We start from the raw sequence: 24,915 nt of genomic DNA on the forward strand, positions 1-24,915 counted from the left end.
TAAGTACTATTAAGTACGGGTAGGTGGCTTGTTATTTTGGACTTTGGCCATCATGCTAAAATGTGAACATCTTGGGTACTTTACACAGTGGGGGCAGGGGCAGGGGCAGGCGGGGAGAGGGTTCTGGCAGATTTTAATCACATCCTCATGTATTTCCTACTAGAAAAGTGATATGGGACCTTAGAGGATTCTGGGACCAAAGGATTTAGAGTCACAAGTTCTAAGGCAGAGTGTCTAAATAGATGAGACAAAATAAGGGTCAGGGATGTACCATGAATTGCCCAAATCTCATAAGGAATAAATAGAAGAACTGGGGATATAAATCCAGATTTTCTGACTCCATAATCAGAGAAAAAATTGCTAGCTAAGCCTTGAAGTTCCATAACCTAGGGGGGGGTCAATTCCAGAGGTACCCGAATTTTCTGATTATTCAGAATTATATTTTTTATTTACACTTTGTAGAAATCTCTCTTTCTACTCTGCTGCCCTGACTCCATACCTGAGTAAGAATTCATCTTTTTTCCCCTCTGAGGCAATTGGGGTTAAATGACTTGCCCAAGGTCACACAGCTAGTATGTGTTAAGTGTCTGAAATGGGATTTGAACTCAGGTCCTCCTGACTGACTGGTCATCTATCTACTACACCACTTAGCTGCCTCATTTGTTGTTTTTTAAAGCTTCTTTATCAAAAACTATGGAACAAATTCAGCTTAAATTTCTAGTCTACAAATCACTCTTTTTTAAAAAAGCTTTTTATTTTTACAACATATGCATAGATAATTTTTCAACATTGGCCCTTGCATAGCCTTGTGTTTCAGATTTTCCCCTCCTCCTCACCCCTTCCCCAAAATGACAATCAATCCAATATGTTATTCATGTTAAAATATATGTTAAATCTAATATGTGTAAACATATTTATACAATTATCTTGCTGTACAAGGAAAAAAAAAACAGATCAAAAAGGATAGAAAATGAGTAAAAAACCAAAATGCAAGTGAACAACAACAAAAAGAGTGAAAATATTATGTTGTGATCCACATTTAGTTCCCATAGTCCTCTCTCTGGGTGTAGATGGCTCTCTTCATCACAAGATCATTGGAAGTGGCATCAATCATCTCATACAAATCAGTCTTAAAGGAGTGCATGGGAAATAATCTGGGGAGAGGGAGTCACTCAGGTATGAACAGCAGCACCTCACATTTCTGTAGCACTTTAAAGTTTCTGAAGCATTTGCCATACTTTACCTAATTTGAGCCTCAGAGCAGCCTTGCTAAAGAGGTACCACAAGGATTGTGTTGCCCACTTTAAGAAAAATAAAGCAAATGAGTCTCACAGAAGTCCAGGGATCACACAGCTAGTATGTGTCAAGTTAGATTCAAATCTTGATTCAAGGCTGTCATTGTTCCCCATTCCGTGTATGTTTGTGTGTGTGTGTGTGTGTGTGTGTGATGCACATTTATTCAGTCTATGATGTGCATCCCTGAATCTCTGTGAGGAGATAACCAGCATGTACTTAGACACCCGCTATATCCTGGTTAGTATTCAAAGTCACAGGGACCCGCCATAGAGGAGACATGTAGCTGTGTCGAGCTGTTCCAATGTTTTCTTTGATTTTAGTTGTCACAGCTCCTCCAGGAGTTGCTTAGCTACAAGGTTAAAACCTAATTCAAAGTGAAACAACAAAACAACAATAGCAACAAACTTGCTATTCTCCTTCTGCCACTGCAGTAGAAGAATCCAGTGTCTTAGCAGTATACCTGCTGCCTAAAAAAGCTTCTTTGTAGATAGAGTTTACAGATTTTTATCATTGTTATTATTTTAAATCTCCCTCTAGAGCACTTCTTCTGTACATGAAGGTAATTTCTCCAAAGGGGCAGATTCCAAGAAATGGAGCTTTTGCTCCATGAGGCATAAACCCAAACTTATAATAATAGTTTTGCATAACTTTTGACAAGGTGGGAATGAACAGTTGCTTTTTAAGAAGCACGATTTAGCAAATGTGAGTATTTCATGGACTCGGCTCCCTACCATATGGCATATTCTTTCAGATATTTTCAACAGAGTAGCCCATTTAGCTGATGTTGCCCCTCCTCACATTTGACATATTTTAACTATCTATGTTAGCTTTTATTATAGATTGGAGTGGGGAAATGAAGACCTTTAGAAATTATTAATCTTTCCACTGCATTATAATCATAGAAAAATAATATGGAAAAGCATGTTATAGCCCCTTTGCTCATAATATTAGCATCGGAGGGATGGAAAACGCCTCAGAGGTTCTGCATCTCGTTTGTTCTCCATTTTTCAATGCAGGGAACTCTGGTCCAACTAAGGACCTCAAGGGTCTTAGTAACATTCTTACAGAAAGGCCCCTGGAGGGATCAGACACCAGCTCTTCTATTTCCCAGTTCATTATTCTATAAGTCACTACCTCTCTACTTCTACCATTACTGAAGCAGGCAGCATGGCATACGGATAGAGGCGTGACCTAAAAGCCAACCTTCCTTCAACACATACTGACTGACCCTTGATAAACCTTTATATCTGGCCATACTCTAGACAAGATAGCATAGTATCCCTATTACTGAAGCATTATTCTTCCTTATTTATTATCAGTCATTCTTATACCAGAAGACTCAGGAGCTCACATTTATATAGCACTTGACTCACAACAGTTTTGCAAAGGGTACAGTGAATGTATTATTATCCCCATTATACAGATGAAGAAATTGAGACCTATAGTGGTTAAGTGACTTTCCTCTAAGATGAGGGTAGGGATGGAGGAGGAACTTGTCATATAGTTAGTGAATGTTGGAGTTGAGATTGGAAGTAGCTCCTGGACTAAAGTCTAGTACTTAGAATTCTAGAATGTTAGAATTGAAAACAACTTTAGAAATCATCTAATCTGACTTCCTTATTTTTTAACAAAAATTTTGGGGGCCTAGGCAATTGGGATTAAATGACTTGCCCAGGGTCATACAGCTAGGAAGTGTTAATTGTCTGAGGCCAGATTTGAATGCAGGTCCTCCTGACTCCAGGGCCAGTGTCCTCCACTGAACTACTTCAATGGGCTGCTCCTGCCCATTGAAGTTAAGAAACATGCCCAAAGAATTTTTATTAACAGCAACAGCAATAATTTTATATATTCATACATACATATATGTACATATGTAATATAGAAAATCTTGGGGTTTGCAATATATATTATTTATATTACAATATACATTATATGTTCATATATTGCAATGTCATATTTGTATAACAAAATATGTAATATATGACTTATAAATCAATATATATGTATATATGTATATATGTGTGTGTGTATATATATATATATATAATTTATAAAATTGTGACATTTACCAAGTGCCTTATAGATATCATTCCGCAGCCAACCTGTGATTAGTAACAATGTAAGAATTATTTTCTTCATTTCATAGACTTTATTAACTTTTCTGTCTATGGTCACAGAGTAAGTATCAAAGGGAGAATCTGAATCCAAGGCTTCCTGGTTCCAAGAACTTATCTAGACCTGAACCTGAGCTTTTTATTCCAAGGCCAATTCCAATGCTCTTTCCAAAGCACCATGCTTCCTATTGAGCCAAATGAACTTTTTCTTCAATAAGGAAGAATAAAAGATCTGTTTGTAGATGAATAAAGTAGGAAAATGCCTTGCTAGAGTATTGCAAAATTAAGGTATGACTTATTCTAGTGGGATGCTAAAGAGATATTTTCTTTCTAATATATTTTTCCTCTTCTGCCCCATCTTTGTGTCATTTTCTTTTCATTCCTTCCCATGTAGCTGAGGGGATGGAAAATGCTGATTTCCTATGGGGGCTAAGGGGCAATAGCGGTGTGTATTTCTCTAAGTTGATCTTCACTTGAAGTTAATTGAAATCATCCCCTTTAAGAACCTCTGCCTCTCCTCTCCTTCCTGTCTTTGCATCAGGCCCGTTGTGGTGTAAGCATTTTGGCACAAATGCAGAAATAAACACACCCACAAAGCTAATCATCCTTGAATTATCCCACATGTCATGAATGACTAACATGATAAACAGGATATCCTCACTAGGCGTGACACATGCGGTGTCAGGGAAGTTGTTGTCATAGATCCTGGGCATCAGATGGATTGGATGTTGGTATCCACTCACCCAAGGAAACGTGTAAGTCATACCTGAGAGAAGCTCCTAGTTTCCCCTCTCCAAGTTTCTTATCTTGCAAATTACCTACATTCCCCAGGTAACTTGGAACACTCAGTCAAGACACTGAACCATTTTCAAACATTTGAATTGGACAAAATTCAAAACACATGTGGTCAGGAATTTTTCAGTTACATTCTTTTAAATATATTTAAAGAAAATTTTATAAATATTTATTTTAGTTTCTTGATGACACCAGAGAAACTGGATTGGAGTCCTTTGATTCCTAGGAAGCCTTTTATAAAGAACTTTAATAACAAAAGCAACAAAATAAAAAGGGCAAATTGGATTTTTCAAAACTTGAGTAAAGCTTGAAAATGCAATGTTTAGTTTCAATGTAAAATACTAAACTACTAAAGAAGCCCGAGTCATTTCTAAATGTCATCCTTGGACCTTTACAGATTCCTGATTTTAATAAAAGCCATAACTAGGATAGGGCAACTGAGACATTTTCCCAGGGCACCAAAATTTAGAGGGAGACAAAAGTCTGTGAAAATTTTCAATAGAACAAAACAACTTAGTTTAATACAAAGCTAGTACAACTATTAGTTAGGAAGCTCCAGAGCTCTTTCCCCTCAGTGGTTATACATCAGAAAATTCTCTCAGCAGCAGCCTCCTGGCTGCTCCTGACCCACCATACACTTTTTTTTCCTCCAAGCAATTATATTTCAGATGATTTTCTTTTTGCTTATCCCCAAATCCTTCTCATCCTAACCCTTCACCTGTGTTTTGTGTCACTTGCCATAGGTAAAGCATTGCTAGCTACAGTTATGGTTGTAAAAGAGATCACCCAGCCTCCAAACCCAAATCTAAATAGAAGCAAAAGAAGTCTAAGCTGAAAGAAACCCTAGAGACCATGTGGTAGTCCAGCATCCTCATTTGAGAGTGACTGTGTCTTAGGAGGGAAAGGGACTTGTCCAGAAACATACAGGAAATTGTTGTCAGGATATAAATCAGGATTAGGACGGAGAATTCTTTGACCTAGACCTCATGTCCATTCTATGCCGTGCTGCCTCAGGGCGTAAGAAAGATTTATCTTTTTAGGCTTCTTAGAAAAACAAAGTCTGTCAAGCAAAGTTACAGGTCTTCTTCCAAATCTAGATGCTCCCTTATGATCCTGAAACAAGATCAGCAGAAGGAGGAGGTGTAGTCCAGTTTCCTGTGTGTTCTCCAGCCTCAGGGGCTTTATTTATCAGTGAAAATGTTGGATGGATAATGCATGGATTTAATCCCAAACCTTTGTTTGGGACTCAGGGATGCTCTGGGATGCTGGAGAATATAATTTCTGCTCAGTCATTGAATTTCTGGGCATTCTGGTACAAGTCACTTAATCTCAATCTTGCTGCTTTTAAAAAGGTAATTTGATGACTAGCAGAGCTCCTAAAACTTATTAGATTTACAAGCACAATTAAACTATGGAGAATCCTACTTTTTAGAGGGATCAACAAAATGTTTCTTTCTTACCTGATGGTCTAGTACTGCTAGCATGTTTGGCTGACCAAATCCAGTTTGGCTTGGGGTGGGACATACATTATTCTCTACATTTCCATATCCAGGCATGAGATTTTGTTATGTGGTCACTTTTCCATGCAGGCACTGGGATGAATGTGCACTCTGTGGATACTTGGCATCCTCTCTGGGAGGCTTGGAGTTAGGACCTGACTCCTGGCCCCATCGATGACCCAGACTATACTTTCCCACTCCCTTCTAAGCTAACCTGGCTCCAATCATCAGACATATGCTATTGTCAGCTCTTTGCCAGAATTACACTGCATTCTAGTCAGAATCTTTAGTTGCTCATGAATAAGATTAAGGCCCCCTAAATGCTTTCTGCCCCACAAGGGACAGCTCTTTATCGAGGGATTACCCTCTTGTATTTATTTCTGAAAGCCCTCTAAGCTCTTTCCACCTTATTATTAGTGAGATCAGCAGCATCAATCCTGAGATGCCACAAAGGGCATCTTTTAAAATACATTTCCCCCGGGGCCACAGCTCTCCATCTCCCCAGATAGTAGAAGATCCTTTTCGGCAAAGTTGCTTACTCTTTGGCTGCATCCCTCTCTCTCTCCCCTACACCATCATAAGGAAAAAAGCCCCAGGATTTTCCTTAAAAGAAAAGCAACAAAACCCAACTTGAGAAAGTCAGGTCAGGATGTAGGGATGTTCATTCCTTGTTCTATCACTACAGATTACTTATCCTCAATTTCCCCACTGTAAATTGGGCATAATAATTATATCCAAGAATGTGTTGATAAAGAATAACAACCGATTATCCAGAAACACATACATATACATATACATATACATATAACACACATTTATGTTTATAGCATTTTAAGATTTATAATCCTTACTGTTCTTGCACATGCCATTCCATGTCATCCCCAAGCTTTTCTAGGCTTCTTTAATCTAAGTGCCTTCCTTCTAAGACTGACCCCAGTTTATTTTGTTTACATTTTGTTGTACACATTCACTTGCATACTGTTTACCTTGTTAGGCTGGGTGTTCCCTGAGGGCAGGCACTGGCACCATTTTGGTGGTGGTTATTTTCTTTCTCTGTTTCCTCACTTTTTTATTTCTTTGCATCATTTATCACAGTGCCTGACACACATTGCTTAATAAAAGCTGGATGACTGACTGACTTTAAAATACATGAGCTCATCGGATCAGAAGATTAATAGCAATTGTATAATACAGAGATAATTCAATGGAATGAAATACTAGGTTTTAAAATAAAGTCAGTTTATTATACACTTTCTATTTTCTAGAGACATGGGAGCCCATATGATTCTTTTCTGGGCAGTACAATAGTATCCATGATGCAAGTACTTAGACTCTGTGTAGTTTAAAATCTGCTAGAAACATGATCTTTTTAATCCTAATAATACCCTGCAAAGGAGATTAGTAGGAAGAATATAGTTATTTTCATTCGAATGCAGGGGATGCTGATTCAAATGAGGCAAAATGACTTTTCCCAGATCCATGCAGTGACTTAAGCTACCTTCTGGGAAAAAACCCAAGTCCTCTCCTTGGCTCCAGTGTTGCTGCTTCCACTAATATAACCTTCTCAGGATCAGGAATATAAGATGTCCATTGTCATCATTAATAAATCACTATTGCTTGTAGTGGCCTTACAGGTTCTGGAGGTCCAGTAACATGTAAAGCACAAATCTTGAATTAGAAGGGCTTACAATCTAATCGTAAAGTTAAATCCCATGTCTTTGAGACACAATACCACAAGGGGAAAGTGTTCCTGAAAGATACAGATAATAAAGGAGAGTCAGTGTTGCAGAGTGGAAAGAATGTGGGGCCTACATCTAGAGATATGGATTTGAATCTTCAGCCTGCAAAAATTAGCTCCAGAGGATTGTGCTTGCTTCACAATATTTACATAGGATCCAGTTAATCAATAAGCACTTATTAGCTACTTACTATGTGGGGATTCGAAGACAAAAATGAAATAATCCTTAACCTCAAGGTGTTTACAATCTTAACAGATTTCTAGTTGACATATTTAAAGTTTATAAAACTCTGTGTAGATGGTACCATTTGATTCTCATAACAAATTACGGGGATAGATATTACCATATATAGTTTCATCCACATGGAAGGCAGGTCAGCTTTCATTTTCTTTATTTTTCTGATGTAGAAATTGAACACCAGAGAATTTACTTCCCCATAATTGCACAACTAATAAATGTGAGAGACTGGATTTTGAATCTTGATGATTTTGAACTCTATACTCTATATCACATTGGCCTTTTACATGGGCAAAAAAAAAAAAAGCTTTCAGAAAGTTTTAGTTTGGGGCCATAATAAATGTGAGAGACTGGATTTTGAATCTTGATGATTTTGAACTCTATACTCTATATCACATTGGCCTTTTACATGGACAAAAAAAAGCTTTCAGAAAGTTTTAGTTTGGGGCCATTAGGGCTCCAAGAAACACAGAAGATCCTGATGAGTGACCCTTACCTTTGCTATGGGGGCAGCCTCTAGGTGGCACAAATGTTTAGTGATTGGCAGCATAGCAAGATAATATGTGGGCAAGGGAGCATTGGCTGCCATAAATATTTGTTAATTAAATTTTGTCTTAAGGTTGCCCTTGGCTCCAGGAAGCCAATATTCTCATATTCTCATTTGCACTACAATAATATTCTCATTGCACTACAAGGACACTGTGCTTATTGTTACATCCCCTTACTCATCTCTTCCCCTTGACTAAAATGTCATCCTCCCAGTCTTTCAAGGTCTAGCTTGTGTTCACTGGCCCTTCTTGAAGGCTCTTCTGGCTACTCCATCCTTTAGCGATCTCCTTCATTGAATTGCTACAGCCTGTGGACTATGTAGGATGTGAGTGTGTGAGTGTGTGTGTGTGTGTGTGTGTGTGTGTGTGTGTGTGAGAGAGAGAGAGAGAGAGAGAGAGAGAGAGAGAGAGAGAGAGAGATATCAAGAAGGATAGACAGATGTTAAGGAAGGGAGACTGTATATGTTCACGGGAGGGGAAACTGTGTGTGTGTGTGGGGAGAGAAAGAATGAGAGAGAGAGAATATTAGGAGATCCAGGGTCAGATTTTGACAAGTCATCTCAATTCTCTGAATATTAGCTTCCTCTACTTTAAAATGGGCAGAACAGTAATTATCCTGTCTGTCCCAGAGGGCTTCTGGGGAAAGAGTTGATCTGTAGAAAGGTGAGTCATCATTATTTTCCATGTGGGTTCACTGAAGATCTGACTCTTGGCTCTGCCACTTAGTACCTGTCTGATCTCAGGCAAGCAACCTTTAGTCATTGTTCCACTCTCCAAAGGGGTAGCCAGCTGTTATACCTGCATGCTTCCAGAGCACTCTTGGCTTGGTTAATGGAGCAGATACCTGAGATCTAAGATCTGGGGAAAAAAAAGCTGCTGGTCCCACGACTGAGAACTGCTTCCCCCATCCCCAATCTTTTGAAGAAAGTGGAGCTCATTAAATGTACTTCTCTGATCCTCACACATGACAATACTTCTCTTGTCTCCTGTCTTTTCCCTGGCCATTCCCCATGCTCAGAATGCATTTCCTCTTTACCTTTGCCATAGTGTGTTCCTCTCTTGTATTAAAGAGGCAGCCCAGAAACCATCTTCTGCTTGAAGCCTTTCCAGATACCCTCAATCACTAATGGCCTCTCTCCCAAACTACCTAATATTTAATTGGTTTGGGTATTTTATACTTACACTCTATATGTTCTTATTGTCTTTTTGACATTTGAATGCAAGCTCATTGTGAGTAGGGATTGTTTCATTCTCTATCTTGTGTTCCTGTGCCTGTCACAGGGCCTGGCAACTACTAGGTATATATGACTGGATATTTGTCAATTGATTGATTGATTTAACTTGTCATGTCCCTTAATCCTGATAAAATCAGGTGGAATTTAAAAATGGGAGTGGAATGTACCAGCTGACACATTTGAAGGATTTCCCCGTGAGACTTAGGTGAAAATCTATAGAATGTCTAAAATCCTCATAGATACTCTTTTGGTCTGGCTTGGTGTTCAGAGGCCAATTTAACTGTTTTCTGCCCCACTTTTACAACTGGTAAAATGGGGATAGCAACTTCAGTCCTTCTGGATGCTCGTGAGGAGCGAGCAAATGTGATCGACAGGCCTAGAGGCCCTGTGTTTGTCGGCATGAGGTGAGCTCGGGGCCAGGCAGAGCCTCTGGGTCCTGCAGGCCTTGGGGATGTGTGTGTGCCCTGCCTCAGATTTCCCTCACAACTGGCTGTTCTCCACTCCCTCAGGCCTGCTGAGTGAATAAGACACATGCCACAGTCTTTTCATAAATAAGACAATTCCTTGTTTATCATCTTTGTGGGTGGTAGTGGGAAGGAGAGGATGTGGAAAGGAAGTCTATTTTGAGTAAATCAGGCCTGTTGTACCATAGATCTCTGGGGTTTATAGGAAGCATCTATTTTCCCTCCAAGAATTAGCTGAGGATTGAGAATTAGCTAAACGTAGATGGATTTACTGATCAGCACAATGCGGCGGGATCCAAACACCCTCTGTCTGCGTTAATGAATCGCAGGCAGCTTCTGACCACTGGTTTTTTCAGAAGTCATTTCTGAAAGCTTATATAAATTTTTTTTAAGGTAACTTAATGGAATGAAGAAAAGGTACAAAATTATCTATGGGCAATGTTCAAGGGGATATTAAATATTGATTTATCTCCTAGTAAGAATCATACTAAAGAATGAGGCTTGCCGTCAAACCCATTTATCTGGAATGCAAACGGTGTGCCTGTGTTTAGTACAATGGGCAAATGAATCTTGGAAGAGGTAGGAGCTGAGGCCCAGCCTTTCAGCTTCATCAGATGGCTTTCAGAATCGGCAGGCAGAAAACTTGCCTTTCAGACAGAACGGTTCCTAAATATATCATCTTGTTTATATTAAGACTTGTCTCATTTCTTTGGTCCAGGCAGCCGCCTCATACAGTCCTTCTTGTCATTCTACCAATAAAAGAGTGAAATCCACAAAACTCACCAATTAGAGATTTTCATGTGCACTCACTCCAATGCAGATCAGCCCAAGGCTAGCCTGGGAAGTCTGGAAGTCTTCTCCCCATCTCTGCTTTCCCCCCACTATCCATGACTTCCTTAGGAAAGTCAGCTTCTTGTCACAAGAGATATTGGCAGGTGAGAGGTTTAACCAATAGAAAAACAGAGTCTTCATTGCCTTTTCTAGAATGAAAAAGTTGCTCTCTGCTAGAATTTGTGCTTTTTTTTTTTGGCCAATCACACATATTGTTGCATTGGGGCTTCCTACTTCAGAGGTCGGATTAACTATCCTTTGAAGACCCTTTTCCCTCTAAAATTTTAGATTTTTATGAGATTTGTTCCTCTAGCTGATTTTAATAGTGATTGCTTCACCTAGAAGCTTAACCCTTTCAGTTACTAATTAATCTAAAAAGCATCCCAATGTATTATATAAGAGTTTATTTTCATAAACTAGCCAATGTAATAATATTCATATAGCAAGCAATTTGTCCTGGTGATTTCTCTTACGTTCCCCCCTCCAACTTTAACTGCTAATTCCCTTATTAGTTAACTTGTTAGATAATCTGGTGTTCAGAGAGTCTGTTAGCTAAATATATTGCCCTGAATGGGCTCTCCATTCTCTTGTTTGGGGGCCAAGAGGCAGGTCTGTTGTTCTGAATTTAGAATAGGCAGAAGGGTTCCCAGGATGTCAGATGTAGCTTTCGGGTCAGAGAGGGTAGAGGGCACATGATAGCACCACAGAAGATAGTGCCATTGTTTCTCATTCTGCAGGTTAAACTTGGATTAGTGACATGGAGGCACAGCCTTTGGGAACCCCGAATCCGGATCTGGGGGGTTTAAATACTTTCCCAGTTCTGAGCACCCAAATCCCACCTGAGGAGACCAAATTTGTCTTATTATTGTTGTTGTTTTCTGGGCCCAGTCAGGAGTTCTGTTCCAGTTTCAGCACCACCTGGTTGTTTAAATTCTTTGCTGAAAATAAAAGGAGAAGATTAATTCCTGAGTTCCTGAGAAATAAATTCTCTGCTCAAGCTACGCGTGCTTTTGCATCTTGTAATGCACACTGCATCTCAATGGGCAACCTACAAACACAGGGGATAATAAAGGCTCCCTCTAACATGATCTAAAAATCAAGCAGGGTCTACCCTATGAGAGGACCAGTTTCCAAGTCCTTTTGCTATTGAGGATTATTCAGGAAGTGCCGGTGATTTTTACCCTCTCCACCACAGGCAGGGGTACAAATGTTCATTTGCCTCCTGACATCTCTCTGCTCACTGGCTAGCCAGCTGATGACAAACGGGGTGATGTGTGGAGAGTACATCGCTCATTTACATCACATGCATAATGTACTCACACTAGCTCTGATATGAGATCTGTGGGCCTGGCAGTGTTGCCTAACACACATGGTAATCAGCACATTTTCTTGAGGCTGAAATAATCAGAAGAACATGGCAGCGATGTGGGAACAAGGGGAAATAGCACGCCGTCACGATGTTCCAAGCATTGTTCTGTTGTCATCTCTCTTGATATGTTTGCTTTCCCTCAGAGCGGGACAAAGAAACCTTGGATTGAACAGAGGCAAACATGGCAAATGGAAAGGCAGGCATCTTAAGTCCAGGAATGCTAGCCCAGGAAAACAGAGAACTTTGGTCCTGGCTGTAGGAGCAGAGGTTTACACTCTATGGGAGCTCAAGGGTCAAGTGGTTCAGCAGGTGATTAAAGAGACTTCCCCAGGCTAGGAACCCAGAGGCAGAGACCAGAGATATATACATGTCTGATAATTGTTCAAATCCAGGACAGACATGAGAGTGAGACCTGGACAAAGAATTCCTCTCGTTTTTTAATTTTCTGTCGCTCTGAGCCACGCAGATCTAAGTCAACCCTAGTCGTTAATCTCCTAATTAAAAATATGAAGTAGAGTGAGGTGTTCTTTCAACTTATCACCTGATGCCTTAATTATCCTATTCTTTTAACATTCACTGATTAACATCCTTATCATTTTTACAAATTCATTAAAGGAAACAATTTCCTCGCATTTCTTGCACAACATTTTAGGAAGTGGAGTCCTACATATATTTGACAAAGCAATTTGCCAATCCCTGCTCCACTCCAGCCGTTTACAATATACTCAAATAACTCTTACACATGAGTTCAGTCAATAATTGGAAGCCCAGATGTTTGAACCAGATATAGCAGATACACTGGAGCTATATTTTAAACACAGCTACTTTTCCTTTGTCTGCTAATCAGCTTCATAACGTTGCACTTGGCCATTTTCAGCTGTGTTCTAATTAAACCTGGAAGCGCATCTGGCACAGACGCGCCCTGCTCCACCTCCAGGCATGAGAACACACACCCATGCCCGCTCGCCTGGGCCCTTGCTGCACATGTGCATGAGTGGGTGCATTCTGCTTGCCTATGTTCTTGCTGCAGTCCAAAAGGGAAAGGAACTTTTTGAAGTTGAGCCACAGCATCCTTTGTCCTTTTGAATAAGGAGTTTAATTCTAGGTTAGCCTCCCTCCTTTCCCTCTTCTCCCTCCCCCATATTTATACTGTACATTTTATTTGGAAAATTATTCACTCCCAGTAAAAAGCAAGATGATTTCTGAGTTTAGTCTCTAAGCAGATAACTAAGATTCTTTGTAAAAGAAATATAGTCTAAGACCCAAAAATGCTTCAGGGAACCACAATCGGAAGAACAGTGGGAAGAAGATCCCTTAATTCTTCTTTTGCAATTAGACATTTTCTCACAGAACATACATTTCTGTGTTTTGTCCTGTTGAATATTTTCCTTTTTGCTTCAGTCTGACTGTTTCTCCTGTGACATGAAGCTCTGTAGTCCCTCTTCTCTGACTCACAGAAGTAATATAAGTCAGTGTAAGTCATTTTTCTGGGAACCCAACCTGACGATAGTATTGTAAAGGCTCTTTCCGAGGTACAGTGGATCCTGGTTCTGGTGAGGAGATTTTTAATCTGTGTCTTATTTAGTCTGGCGTGCAGAGTGACACCACTTAATTGCATGTTATTTGGTGGTAACAACAGAGTAACTACATGTTAACTCTGTTGGAAGTAATGGTAATTATACAGTCATTGATATCAGTTCTCCCACATCTTTGGAGAACCATACAATTAACACATATCACCACAGTTGGGCACCCTGTCTTTTGTCCTGGGTGAGATTGCTGATACTGGAATACCCATCTCTTTTTCTAGAATATTCAGGTGACCTATAGGTATCCTTTCTTTGTCTTTAAAATAGTTTTCCAATTTTAGTAACAATTTCCAATTTGAAAATGACATTTTAAAAAATGTTATAGACTTCAATCAATCAATCAACAAACATTTACTAAGCACCTATTATGTGCCAAATACTGTGCTAATTCCTGGAGATAAAAAGAGGCAAAAAAAAAAAAAAAAAAAAAAAAAAAAAAAGACTCTGCCCTCAAATAGCTTACAATAATGGGACTCAGAAGCAAACCCAGTTTTTCATTTGAGAATTCATATTTAACTTCCTTGAACTTTTGTAATGTTTTCTTCAATAGCAGTGAGGAGGAATAACTTTAGTTCTCATGAAGTTAATTTTTGACTTGTGAATTTAGTGGCTCTATTGTTACCTCATTCTTTTCTCTCCCTTCTTTTTTTCCTTCCTTTTAACCATTTTCTCTTTCCTTTTCTTTCTTCTTCTCTCTCTTTCCTTCCCTATCCCCTTCATTTCCTCTTATTTCTTTCCTCTTTCTTATCATCTTGCCCTTCTTTCTTTATTCTGTTGCTTTCTTTAGACTCCTATTCTTCCTGTCTCCTTGATTTTCTTTTTCTCATGTATTTTACCTCCCTCTTTTCTCCTTTGCAGATTTTTCTCTTGCTTTTCATGACAGGTAAAACATATTTCTTCCCTTTCCCCCTTCCCTTTTCTCTGCAGTTTTCTTTCCCTTAAGCCTCTATCAAGAACCCATGCCAGTCAAGTTAAGCACTTTTCCCATTCTCTTAGTTCTTTACTAAGACATCCCACCCTGCCCAAGGCATGCAGATCCTTTGACCATTCAGACATATGCTATTATAGTTGTTCTTCTCTTTTCCAGTTTTGTCTCCCTGAGCAAGGCAAGTGGATAAGAATTATATTGCTTTTACTCACTTTCTGAGATAATTTTACCATTTACTTTCTGAGATCAGTACTCTTTCATTAAGAAGCTGTTATTTTTGAGTTCTTCAGAAAATGCACTATCCCTCTGAGCAGACCTCCCATTTTGTACCTTATTTATTCTTTTTTAAATGTCCCAGAATCCCACTTTTGGGCAAAACCTATGTCTGTGAAAGCATGGGGTCATAGAAGGTGATTTCCAAGACCTCTCCCTGATTTGACATGATATGCTCTCTGTTCTGACATCCCTTCTAATTTGTACATTTTCTGACTATTTGGCTTCTTCCAGAAGATTCCCCAATGTCTTTGCATTTAAAATTTCAGAGGTAGCAAACAAATATGTTTTGGCGAAGAAGTGTGACCATAGTTTGGCAAGTCTGTATGACAGACAGATTACTTTCTAACATTTTCCTTGAGAAGATGAATAATTGCACAGAGGCTTTAAAAAATGCCATGGCAAAGTGATTTCTGCCAGTGTTGCTGTCCGTGTGGGAGGGAGAGAATGAGCCAGTCAAATTTGCTTCAAAACATCAGGCTGATGTCATGGAGAGAGAACCAGACTGGGAGTCGTCAGGGTCCTACAGTCTCCAATCCAAGTATTCCTAGGAGACTAGGGAGGGGCTCAGATGGTGGTGTCAAGAACACACTGTTGTCAACCTTGTAACATAGTTACATGGCCAAAACCCACCTGGGTTCTTTTGGTATTAAACCCCAGGCATCTCAAAGCCCAGCCCAATACAGATGGCTTCCCTATGTTCACATATACAGAGAAAGCCACTCAGGAACACTAGACACGCCATCCCTCTGCCCCTGGCCCACTATCCCAATCACACTGACAGAGATGCCATCTAAAATTCTGTCTCTCTATTGTGGTACTCTGATCTACTTTTGACTTCTTTCAAGTCTCAATTAAAATCCCAATTTCTGCAAGAAGCTTTTCTAATTCCCCTTAGTCTTAGAGTCTTCCCTCTGAAATTATCTGTAATAAATCCTAGTCTCTCTCACTTTCTACATTGCTCTCTCCCTCTTTCTTTCTTTCTTTCTTTCTTTCTTTCTTTCTTTCTTTCTTTCTTTCTTTCTTTCTTTCTTTCTTTCTTTCTTTTTCTCTTTCTTTCTTTCTTTTTCTCTTTCTTTCTCCCTTTCCCTTTTCTCTCTCCTTCCCTTTCTTTCTCCTTCCCTCCCTCCCTTCCTTCTTTCCTTCCTTCCTTCCTTCCTTCTTTCCTTCCTTCCTTCCTTCCTTCCTTCCTTCCTTCCTTCCTTCCTTCCTTCCTTCTTCCTTCCTTCCTTCCTTCCTTCCTTCCCTCTATCCTTTCCTGCCCCCTCCCTCTCCCTGTCTCTCTCTGTCACTGCCTGTCTCTCTCTCACTATCTCTTTCTCATCTCGTTTATACAAAGTTATGTTTCCATCATAATTAGACTATGAACTCCAACAGAGTAAGATTGTTTTTGTTTTTCTTTATATCCTCAGCACTTAGTCCACTGCCTAGCACATAGCAGATGCTTTATAAATGCTAATTTACTTGATTTAATAATCAGTACTACTGGTAACAAGTCTTTATGTTTTTTTCCTTTTTCAAAAATACAAATAAGCGATTATTTTAAATAAAATCATGTTTAAATTAAATTATTTTAAATTATGCATATTATGCTTGTTTATATTATATGCTATGCATATAATAATATATGGCTTAATGTATATATTTTTAAAAGTTCTAACTTAACTGAAACGTAGCTGTCAGATTTTGGCAAAACAATTATCCAAGGTGATCACATTGAATAAATATTTTTGCTTTGGGTGTTGTTTCAGGCGCCTTGTTTTTGTGCTCAGAGCAAAGATGATAAAGTATTATTAATCATTTATATAAATTCACTTAAATAGGTTTTATAATTTTTAATGATATGTTGATTTTTGGTGGTATTCTATATCATTTTACCAGAGGATTTTCTATAAATTTGTAACTGAGTCAAGCAGTGAATAAGGACGTGTTCAGAGACAGCTCTGTATCATGCCTTTGTGCTCTATTAAGAGTTGGAAACCGCATGAAAGTAGTAGTCTGCCGACCACACAACTGGTTATGCTTAAGTCTGAACGCTTCATAACTCTAACTACTGGGGAGTTGCAAACTTATAAATAACCTTACAATTGGTTAAAAACCATATTAAAACCATATGAACAGAGACATAAAGCATTTAGTTCAGGGAGTTCAGTAAGTACCCTATTCCTGATGAATGTAATTTGATTCAGTACTTTTTGAGCCTTATAGTGCTCATTGGTGTCACACAGATTTGTTCAGGACTATTGCTGCTTTGTGATTTGGCTTTTCTTTGGTAGTGACTAAGTATTGAGGGTGACTTTGGTGGGGTTGAAGGAGAGTCCCATGAATATTGTGGGAAACATTTAGAATTTTGGAATGCTTTTCTAATTTGGAAATCAATTAAATTCAATATCGAATTAAATACAACAGCAATTAAATACAATGAATGGAATACTATTTCTGTAGTCAGGAGGATCTGACTTCAAATCTGGTCTCAGATACTTACTATCTGCGTGATCCTGAGCAAGTCACTTAATTCAGTTTGCTCATCTGTAAAATGAGCTGGAGAAGGAAATGTCCAACCATTCCATTATCTTTGCTAGAAAACCTCAAAATCGAGTCACAAAAAGTTAGAGGCAACTAATGGGCCAAAAAAAAAAATCAATTAATGCACATGTGATATGGCAGGCACTGTGTTAGACACCGGAAATATTAAAGATAAAAATGAAACAGCTATTGTTCTCAATGAATCTACATTCTTGGGAAGAAACAATATGTGCACATATGTACAATACAAAATATGTGCAAGATGACTTTAGTAGAGAGAGGATCCCAAAGCTCCAGAAAATCAGAAAAGGCCCTATAGAAGAGAAATCACTGAAGCTGAGCCTTGCAACGATGGGTTTCAAAAAGTGGAGGAAAGGAAGGATAGCCTTTCAAATATGGTGGACAGCCTGTACAAAGCCAGGGAGGAGAGAGAGGTAAGGAGGAATCTGCAGGGACAGTGGTGATATATTTGGAGCCAGGAAGTCTGGGTTTAAATTCGACTTTACTTAGTAGCAATTAGCTCTGTATGCATGGGCAAATCAATTAATGAATAAGAACCTCAGTTTCTTAATCTCTAAAATGGGTCCATTTTTTGCATCATTCATATTTGTACCATCTATCCTATGGGTCTATCTTGAGTAAATGGGTGCTGTAACATTTATAATAGTTATATGAATGTAAGGAGTTGTTGGTCAGTTCCAGTATTAGAAAAAGTGTCTGGCTGACTTTTCCATGGAAGATTGTGCTAGAATACCAAGGAAAGCTATGCTAGGGACTTTTTTTGTTTATCAGGTCTTAGTATGGCTTTCCATAAGAATATTCAAGAAATGAGACTTATGATCCAAGGTAATTCCAAGGGACTCATGATGGAAAATACTATCCATATCCAGAGAAAGAACTAGGGAATCTAAATGCAGATCAAAGCATAATATTTTTGGTTTTTTTCCCCCTTTTTTCATGGTTTTTTTCCTTTTGTTCTGATTCTTCTTTCACAACAAAACTAATGTGGAAATATGTTTCACATGATTGTACATGTATAACCTATATCAGATTTCTTGCTGTCTTGAGATATTATGGGGAGGTGAAGGAGAAAGGGGGAAAGATTTAGAACTAAAAAGTCTTACAAAGATGAATGTTGAAAACTTTGTTTACTTTACTTTTCTTTATTGGAAAAATATTATTAAGGAAAAAAGATAGATTTCTATAACAAAAAAGAATGAAATGTCACTTGCCTTTATCTTCTGTGAGGATCTTTCAAGTCTCAGTTTGACCAAGACAAAGGGAAAGGTATTTGCCCCATGTGTACAAGATATCTGCACAGAGCAGCAGTTACATAATAGGGAAAACAGTTGTCTAATCTTATTCAGAACTTTCCTTAGCTCTCAGGAGGAAAGCATCATGCAGTTCTAGAAAAGATTGAAGAAAAAAGAAGGTTGAACCTGGCTTTTATTCCTGCTACTTTCTCTTATTATCTATGATAGCTTGGGTACTTCAGGGAATTAGGGACATCAGTTTCTTTATCTATAAAGTTATAAAGATTCTGGGCTACATGTTCCCTCAAACCTCTCTTTGTTCTGTGGTGATGAATTTGGTGATACTGGCCTACCGTCTCTACAATCCCCAGGTGATTACTTTACCTTGTGAGGGGAACAACAGAAGCATTCTTATACCTATTTCCTGGATTATGGTAGGAAGCAGAATCATGTGTAGAGAGAAATAAGTTGTACGACCAGGGAGAGATTGAGTTAAATCCTGGCTCTGGTACAGAGTGAGTAGAAGATTCTGGGTTTGTCTGTGTGTGACTATGTCCATGTCTATGTCTGTGTCTATGACTGTCTATATATCTGTGACCATGTCTGTGTCTGTGATTGTGTCTATGCCTGGGTCTCTCTCTTTGTATCTATTTGTCCAGATCTGTGATTTCTTCAGAGTTAGAGGATCCTCTGACATGGAACTTCTCACTAATTACACAAATCAGAGCTATCTAGAAGACTCCTCAGAGACTGTCTAGTCCAAACTCTTCAGTTTATATGAAGAGATTGAGTGTTAGAGTGATAGAATGATCTTGTAAGGGCTTAGAGGATTGGTGTCAGAGTTGGGCTTTGAACTCAGGTCTTTCTAAGTCAAGGACTCTAATCAATTCTCCATTTTAGAGTACTGAGTGGGCACCAAGAGATTGAATGACTTGCCTAGGCTCATATGGCAGGAGTCAGTAGCAGGACTGATATGTATTGTACAGTCTACCATAGTGACTTATCAGATACCCACACATAAAGTGACACAGGAATGATTTCTTTTCCCAAAGGATCTATTTTCTTTGTTCCTACTATGTAGTCAGTTCTAAAGGCTATACCGTGGGAGTGGATGCAGACATACAAGATATTGTTGCGGCTCTCATGAAGATTGTCATCCAGAAATATAATTATAATCATAAGGAATACCTTGAGATAGTATAAATTTAAGACTAAATGGTATAATAAAAATTCATAAATTGCTATGAAAAATCAAAAAAAGGAAAAGTTGATGTGGGCTGGAGCCGTCTGATAGCTTCATGAAGAAAGTCATCCATGGTTTTGGTCTCGAATGAGATGTATGGTGGGGATGTATGGTGGGGAAAGACCATTCAAAAATGAGAATGATGGCATAGGAGGAGAAAAGAAAACTGTAGTCAAGTGGACAGAACATTAAACTGGGCATCAGACAACTTGGATCTTTTGGTCTCTATCTGTGGGATCTCAGACAAATCATATCACATCTTTGGGCCTCATTATATTTCTCTATAAAATGAAAATATTCAAGGGATAGTTTTTTTCTGCTCCTGGCTTCTTATCATTTTCTTGTACCATGTACACTTGACATATGTGTAATTTATCAGTGAGGAATTATATGCAAATGCACCATGCTTAAACCTGGAGTTACAGTAACATAGTGATGACCGCATTTCTAATGATTAGCAGATCCTAATTTCTCATTAGAATGGAAGTTTGGGGTAGTAGTGAGAAATTGGTTTGGATAAGTTAGAGTGGGCTGAATTTATGAAGGGCCTTGAAAGCCAGGCAGGGGAATTTGCCCTTGACCCAATGGGAAATAGGCAATTATTAAAAGTTTTTTGTTTTATTTTATTTTTGGGTGGCAAGAGAAACTCTTAAAGCAGTGCCTAAGAAAGATCTGTCTGACAGCAGAATACAGTGTCTTGAAATGGAGAGATTCAGGAGACTAGAAGGATACTAGAAAGCTCCTATAAGCTAGATGCATGGCCATGAAAGTGTGAGTGATGTCAGTGGAAATAGAGAATGAATTTCTAAGAGAACTTCATGATTAGGTAGAGGTGGGGGGACGTTGCAAAGATCTCTCAAAGAAAGGGGTTCTTCACGTCTTTATATCGTACAGCAGCTCTTCATAATCTAGTGGAGTCTATGGACTCTTCCTCAGAATAACATTTTTAAATATATAAAACAAAATACATAGGATTGCAAAAGAAAAATAATTATATTGATATAGTCATTAGCAAAGAAAGAACGACAAAACTAAGAATGGGGGATAAGAATGTGTGGATTACCTTTGAACAAGAAAGGGAATTGGAAATTGTAATTGGCCTGGGGTAGATTAGTTTGGTTTTGAGAAGATGTTAGCTGGTACTGGAGATGACAGTTAAGAAGAGCAACAAGGGTTGGGCCTGTGATTTCACTTATGTAGGGAGTTCCTAACAAGAAATTGCTCTGTCCAGTGAAGGCTGCCACCTCCTCCTGCAACTTAGAATCTATAGAATTGCCCACAACAGAGAAATTCAGGACCATGCAGCCAGTATATGTCAGAGGCAAACCTGGACCCTAAGTGGATTTAATTCCAAAGCTAGCTATCTCTGCACTTTGCCACACTTTCTGATGCTAAACCATCGGGAAAATGTTCAAAAGGAGTCTAGGGGAGAGGACATACATAGGAGTAATTCCTGAAGATAGGAAAATAAATGACATCTCAATATTTCAAAGGGATTTGTAAATTTCCATTGAGATTAGGCATATAATTTTTCTCTTGTTCTTTCAGATACTTCTGCTACCAGGATATAGTAGGGATATAGTATTATTCTTTATTCCAGATCTCAAGTTATAGGAGGGAAAAAATTGAAAGAGGGTCAGGAAATCAGGATTCTATTTCCTTCCTCTCTCTCTAAGCCTCAGTTTCCCCATCTATAAAATGAGAGAGTTGGATGACATCTCAGCACTCATGTTTATGCAAACTTCACTTTTGATATACAGATTTGTTAAATCTTACAGTTGAATTTTGGAACTTAAACCCCAAATTCCCATGAATTTAAATAAAAAGCCTGTACAAATCTCACAAAGCATACTGCATATTTTAGGTTGGTGAGTACCAGAGACCAGCAGTTTTTGTTTACTGTCTCCTCTATATAAACAGAATATAGATGGCAATTAACTAATAGCTCACATATGGGTTGATTTAGAACAGTTAGTGTAGAGTAACCTAATTATATATATTTTACATGTGAAGACAACATGAGATAATTATTTGTACCCATTGTAACTAGAATATTATCTGTAGCATATGTAGATATCCAGATATATATGTATATGTATACATTTTTGTATGTATATAAACTGCCCCTTTGGCTCTTTGGGCATTTGTTCTGTGGCTTCTGTGAATGACCTGTATTAAGTCAATATTTGGAAACTGGCTTTTTGGAAGGAAAAAAAAAAGGTTGCTAACTGCCTCTGAAACAAGACTTTTGAAACTTAGAACAATTACATCATTGTTCAACTACCTGGGCTTAAATTAAGTAGATTTATTTGTAAAAAAACATTAAAATTTTTTTTTCTTAAAAGATATTCAAAGTGTCTGACATTTTCAGCATCAGTTTCAGACGAAGAAAAGGGGAGCATGCGGAAATCATTTGAAGCCTGGGTAGAGCCTGATCACACTGGGTAATCCAGCAGGGAGGGGTGCCCAGTGTACTATTCCATTCCATTTATTGTTCTTTGGAAGATGGCCGCAATCAGTCATCTTCCTGCATATGGTTTGAAAAAAGCCTGTCTTGCTGGCAAGTAAACTGTTATTTAAGCACAGCATCCACTCTACTCCTGAAACAGTTTTGCCAAACTTATCCAAGTATTCTCCCATGCTTAAAGATGATATAAATATCATTTATAGCCAGCCGTTTGCTTCAGCCTATATGGAATGTCTTCCTGCTCCCTTGATCTAAGTGTCCCAGTTTACATTATAGTCTTTATTGCCTTGGTTTGATGGAGTGATCAGTAAAAATTTAATGACTCTATAAAATAATAAAAATGTCATTAATTTACCACGGATCTCAGATGCAGGGGCTGTAAAGTTACATTAATAAACAGAATATTTTTTTACAACAAAAAGCATTGTTACGTGGGAACATATAAATAACACACATAAATTTAAGAGCAATTTTACTGTTAGCACACACATTATTATGGAATAGCCAATAAGTGTATAAAACATAGTATATAAAATTTTATTAAAATATACTGTGCGCATCAAAAATTCAGCTTTTATCTAAGTGCAAAGAAAAGCCATTATTGTGTGCTTACTGGTTCACGGCTTTTCTTTCCTCAAGATCACAATTTTACATTTGTTGCCAGTCACAGGAAGTTGCCTGCCTTTGTCGGAGAATATCAGCCCTCCCTCCCCCCATGATTCCCGACTGTCCCAGACCCAGGCTTTCCCTGTGCCCGGATCAGAGGCCAAGTTGATCGCAAGCCGTGGCTGCCTCCGAAGTGAGGGGGAAAAGTTGCTAATTTCATGCAAAGTTAAAAATAATGCCCAAGGGCTTGAATGGTTTGTTCAGTGACTCTGGAAATCAGGGATAATAATGTAGCAGTCTATCTGTCATCACTGAGCCAGCCCAGCATTGGCTGGAATAATCCGTGAAGATGATGGATGCAACTGGCTTGTGGCCTGTAACGTTTAACATTCATCAGCTCTCACTAAAGGGGGCTTTATCATTTAAATATCTTTATTTAATATGCAACATCTACCTCATACATCACAATTTCAAAGCACTTAGAGAGCCAACAGGCCTACCAACACAGCGGAGCCGACTTTAATTTTTTTCCATAACTTTTATGTTGCCTGCATGTTTGTGACTGACAATGCATAAATAAGTGTCTAATCACGGCCCAGCACGTAAAAATGAACATTCCGCTGCCAGGCAGAAGCCGGGGTGTTTATCCTGGGGGGGGGGGGTTTGAGAAGAAGGGGGGGCAGGATGAAATTATCAATGAAGCATCATCGCCATTTTCAAATTGTCTACGAATGTCGTTGCCTGATGAGAGCTTCCAGGGTGGCAAGAAAATGGGGGCGAGCAAACGGTTTGCCACATGCGGTCTACATGTTCTCCCGTTGGCAGAATCCTCCTCGATAGATCCCAAAGTTGACATGTTGTGGAATGGAAATCTTTCTGCATCTGTGGCCATATCCACTATTTATGAGTCTTGGTATCCAACTCCACCAGAGTAAGCTTGGCTTAGCTCAGCTGCCCAGAGTCAGATACATATTCTCTTCCAGTGACCGGGCGCTCTACAAAGAAGTGTTCTCCACTGTTCTTTGAAGCGAGGCCGAATGGATGTCTGTCTTCTGGGGAGCTCAGGAAAGCTTCTCTGTCAGGGCAGAGGTCCAGGGTCTCATTCTGTAGCCTCAGAGGCAGGAGGGAGAGTATTAATATTGAAAAATATGAAACATTGTACACTGGTCAAAACCATCTCATTGGTGATTTATTTTTTTCCATATTGAAAAATAGCTTTGTGGGATTATTTTTTTGGCCAAAATATTGCTATTTTATGAGAAAGGTCCCCTACAGGAGAATTTGTTTTGAATGAAGTGAGAGAAATGAATGATTTCAAACATACTTAATATTGGAGAAACATGCACATGTGTACGTGTGCTCATGTTGGTGAATGGTGACTCCCAATTTTTTTTTTTTTTTTGGTTATGATTAAAAACAGACTGAATTGTGAGAGCACTTTTTTTTTTTTAAAGAAAAGATATTATCATCATGTAAGCTTTGTTGTCTTAGGATTTTACACACCATGGCATGTAATTTTCCCTTTTCTCCTTCCTTGTCAAAATATTGATATTCTTTCAGGAACTTATTTTATTTTATTTTTTTTTAACGGAGAATATTTCCTGGTAAAATCAAAGAGAATGACTGACTTGGAAAGATCCTTGAAATATGCATATTGATGGGTAGCACAGTCTGTTGATTTTCAGAGTAGAAAGTTGTTCTCCCCCCTTGCAAAAACACGGCAGAGGTTGTTCTGCCAAGAAGATTGCAGGTGTCACGGCAGAACCCCTTTTGCATTTAACGTGGGAGAAAGCATTCAAATGCAAATGTTTGCAATGAGAAACAATGTGATAAAAAGGTTGAATATTTTCCTTTCCTGCTGCTTATGGTTACTTTAATTTTTTTTTCCCTTTCCCCTGCTGCA

At 38.7% G+C, this 24,915-nt stretch overlaps 1 protein-coding gene across 14 annotated transcripts in view; it reads left to right on the plus strand.

The window, feature by feature from the left end:
* The window catches only part of SOX6 (SRY-box transcription factor 6), a 538,119-nt gene that overhangs the window by 466,811 nt on the left and 46,393 nt on the right, over positions 1–24,915 (plus strand). The window lies entirely within an intron of this gene.

The sequence above is a fragment of the Antechinus flavipes genome, chromosome 6 (genome assembly GCF_016432865.1).
Source record: "Antechinus flavipes isolate AdamAnt ecotype Samford, QLD, Australia chromosome 6, AdamAnt_v2, whole genome shotgun sequence".
Lineage (NCBI taxonomy): Eukaryota > Metazoa > Chordata > Mammalia > Dasyuromorphia > Dasyuridae > Antechinus > Antechinus flavipes.